Below are 4,195 nucleotides of genomic sequence, written 5' to 3' on the forward strand. Positions count from 1 at the left end.
GTTTTTCTCCTTCATCACTTTAAGTATATCCTGCCACTCCCTTCTGGCTTGCAGAGTTTCTGCTGAAAGATCAGATGTTAACCTTATGGGGTTTCCCTTTTGTGTTATTTGTTGTTTTTCCCTTGCTGCTTTTAATATGTTTTCCTTATATTTAATTTTTGACAGTTTGATTAATATGTGTCTTGGCATGTTTCTCCTTGGGTTTATCCTGTATGGGACTCTCTGTGCTTCCAGGACTTGATTAACTATTTCCTTTCCCATATTAGGGAAGTTTTCAACTATAATCTCTTCAAATATTTTCTCAGTCCCTTTCTTTTTCTCTTCTTCTTCTGGGACCCCTATAATTTGAATGTTGGTGCATTTAATGTTGTCCCAGAGTTCTCTGAGACTGTCCTCAGTTCTTTTCATTCTTTTTTCTTTATCCTGCTCTGCAGTAGTTATTTCCACCATTTTATCTTCCAGGTCAGTTATCCTTTCTTCTGCTTCAGTTATTCTGCTATTTATCCCATCTAGAGTATTTTTAATTTCATTTATTGTGTTTTTCATCATTGCTTGGTTCCTCTTTAGTTCTTCTACGTCCTTGTTAAATGTTTCTTGCATTTTGTCTATTCTATTTCCAAGATTTTGGATCATCCTTACTATCATTATTCTGAATTCTTTTTCAGGTAGACTATCTATTTCCTCTTCATTTGTTAAGTCTGGTGTGTTTTGACCCCGCTCCTTCATCTGCTGTGTGTTTTTCTGTCATCTCATTTTGCTTATCTTACTGTGTTTGGGGTCTCCTTTTCACAGGCTGCAGGTTCGTAGTTCCCGTTGTTTTGGTATCTGTCCCCAGTGGCTAAGGTTGGTTCAGTGGGTTGTGTAGGCTTCCTGGTGGAGGGAACTAGTGCCTGTGTTCTGGTGGATGAGGCTGGATCTTGTCTTTCTGGTGGGCACGTCCACGTCTGGTGGTGTATTTTGGGGTGTCTGTGGCCTTATTATGATTTTAGGCAGCCTCTCTGCTAATGGATGGGGCTGTGTTCCTGTCTTGCTAGTTGTTTGGCATAAGGTGTCCAGCACTGTAGCTTGCTGGTCGTTGAGTGAAGCTGGGTCTTGATGTTGAGATGGAGATCTCTGAGAGATTTTTGCCGTTTGGTATTACATGGAGCTGGGAGGTCTCTTGTGGACCAGTGTCCTGAAGTTGGCTCTCCCACCTCAGAGGCACGGCCCTGATGCCTGGCTGGAGCACCAAGAGCCTTTCGTCCACATGGCTCAGAGTAAAAGGGAGAAAAAATAGAAAGAAAGAAAGAAAGAAAGAAAGAAAGAAAGAAAGAAAGAAAGAAAGAAAGAAAGAAAGAGGCTATAATATAGTGAAGTAAAATAAAACTATTATAAAGCAAAGCTATACAGACAAAATCTCACCCAGAAGCATATACATATACACCCACAAAAAAAGGAAAAGGGGAAAAATTAATATATCCTGCTCCCAAAGTCCACCTCCTGAATTTGGGATGATTCGTTGTCTATTCAGGTATTCAACAGATGCAGGCACATCAAGTTGTTTGTGGAGTTTTAATCCGCTGCTTCTGAGGCTGCTGGGAGAGATTTCCCCTTCTCTTCCCTGTTCGCACAGCTCCTGGGGTTCAGCTTTGGATTTGGACCCGCCTCTGCATGTAGGTCGTCTGAGGGCGTCCGTTCCCCACCCAGACAGGACGCGGTTAAAGGAGCAGCTGCTTCGGGGGCTCCGGCTCACCCAGGCCGCGGGGAGGGAGGGGTACAGAGGAGGCGGGGTGAGCCTGTGGCGGCAGAGGCCAGCGTGACGTTGCAGCAGCCTGAGGTGCGCTGTGCGTTCTCCCGGGGAAGTTGTCCCTGGATCCCGGGACCCTGGCAGTGGCGGGCTGCACAGGATCCTGGGAGGGGCGGTGTGGAGAGTGACCTGTGCTCACACACAGGCTTTTTGGAGGTGGCAGCAGCAGCCCCAGCGTCTCACACCCGTCTCTGGGGTCCGCGCTGATCGCCGCGGCTCACACCTGTCTCGAGTTTATTTAGGCAGCGCTCTGAATCCCCTCTCCTTGCACGCCGTGAAACAAAGAGGCAAGAAAAAGTCTCTTGCCTGTTCGGCAGCTGCAGACTTTTTCCCGGTCTCCCTCCCAGCCAGCTGTGATGCGCTAACCCCTTCAGGCTGTGTTCACGCCGCCAACCCCAGTCCTCTCCCTGCGATCCGACTGAAGCTGAGCCTCAGCTCCCAGCCCCGCCCGCCCCGGCGGGTGAGCAGACAAGCCTCTCGGGCTGGTGAGCGCTGCTCGGTGCCGAGCCTCTGTGCGGGAGTCTCTCCGTTTTTTCCTCTGCGCCCCTGTTGCTGTGGGGACCGCGCTGATAGCTGCGGCTCGCGCCCGTCTCTGGAGTTCGTTTAGGCGGCGCTCTGAATCCCCTCTCCTCGCGCACCAGGAAACAAAGAGGGAAGAAAAAGTCTCTTGCCTCTTTGGCAGCTGCAGACTTTTTCCCGGTCTCCCTCCCAGCTAGCTGTGGTGCACTAACCCCTTCAGGCTGTGTTCACACCGCCAACCCCAGTCCTCTCCCTGCGATCTGGACCGAAGCCCGAGCCTCAGCTCCCAGCCCCGCACGCCCTGGCGGGTGAGCAGACAAGCCTCTTGGGCTGGTGAGTGCTGCTCGGCACTGATCGTCCGTGCGGGAATCTCTCCGCTTTTCCCTCCGCGCCCCTGTGGCTGCGCTCTCCTCCGTGGCTCCGAAGCTTCCCCCCTCTGCCACCCACAGTCTCTGCCCGCGAAGGGGCTTCCTAGTGCGTGGAAATCTTTCCTCCTTCATGGCTCCCTCCCACTGGTGAAGGTCCCGTCCCTATTCTTTTGTCTCTGTTATTTCTTTTTTCTTTTGCCCTACCCAAGTATGTGGGGGTTTTCTTGCCTTTTGGGAGGTCTGACGTCTTCTGCCAGCGTTCAGTGGGTGTTCTGTAGGAGCAGTTCCACGTGTAGATGTGTTTCTACTGTATCTGTGGGAAGGAAGGTGATCTCCACGTCTTACTCTTCCGCCATCTTCTCTCCTCCAGGTGGTAGGGTTTTTAAGGGCTGTAGTGAGAGGGAGCTCTAGGCCATCCATGTTTGCTAATTGGTTTTACCCCAAACAAAAGTAAACTTCTCATATCTCAGTGATAGGAGAGGGAGTTTTACAACTTGGAGCAAGGTGTTCACTGAGGTTAGGCTCCTACCCTTTCATAGAAACTGGGTGATGAAGGTGCTGCCCCCTTGGACTGTATTTCAAGAGAAGTTTCCCAGGACCTGGAGAAGGACAGTCCTGGGCTGAAAACCAAGAGGCTCTTAAAAAGATGTATGTACTTTTTAAAGGGGGCAGAGAGTATTTACATGTTTTCTAAAGAAAATACTTTAAGAAAAGGGAAGTCAGGGGCTTAGAGTCAGGGAGAATCCTGTCTCAAGTCCAGTCAGCTGGAGGGGATTAAGGCCATCTTGGCCAGTTTCTAAAACAGATACATCATCTTCCTATTAAATTTCTGACATCTTCAGGATAATCAAGACTGTTTCCTAGTCTGCAACAGCCCCATCTGTGTCCACCCTGCCTCTTCCTGAGGCCTACTGATACTCCCGCACTGTTGGCTGTGTCTGGACCACTCTAGAAAGTGTTGTGCAGCCTTACCTCTTCCTGCGTGTCCCTCCTCTCGGTACCTTTCAGGGCTCTCCCTGTGCAGGGCACAGCTCTTTTCTCATCTTCTCTTTGGGACTCTCCCTGACACTCACACCTGGGAGGATCCATGGTTTTCTCATCTATGGACTCCTAGAGTCTATGCTGCTTTTATGGCACTGCCTCAGTTTTAAGAGCCTCAGTTGATTTTGAGTTCCTCAAGGGCATAAGCGTATTTTATTCATCTTACTGGTTCTGGCTAAAGAAGGTTTGGTTCTCGGTAATCATGTGAGTAAGATATGTATATAAGGTTGTTAGAGACTTGTACTTTCCTGTTAAAACATAGATCTCATCAACTAGGGAAAAGGCATAGAGCATTTTATTTCTAATACTTGGCATGCTATGCAGCTAGTGTTTATTTTGAGTACAGGTCTTAACAGCAGTTTCCACTGCCTAAGAAGTATGTGTGATACAAAGGAAGTAATTGCCTATGTTTCTGCTTAATGGCAAGAATTTGATTCTGAGTCTGTAAGCCCTCCTAGGACTATATTTAATAATTTGGCTA

Source organism: Balaenoptera physalus (assembly GCF_965194825.1).
Source record: "Balaenoptera physalus genome assembly, chromosome: 1".
NCBI lineage: Eukaryota > Metazoa > Chordata > Mammalia > Artiodactyla > Balaenopteridae > Balaenoptera > Balaenoptera physalus.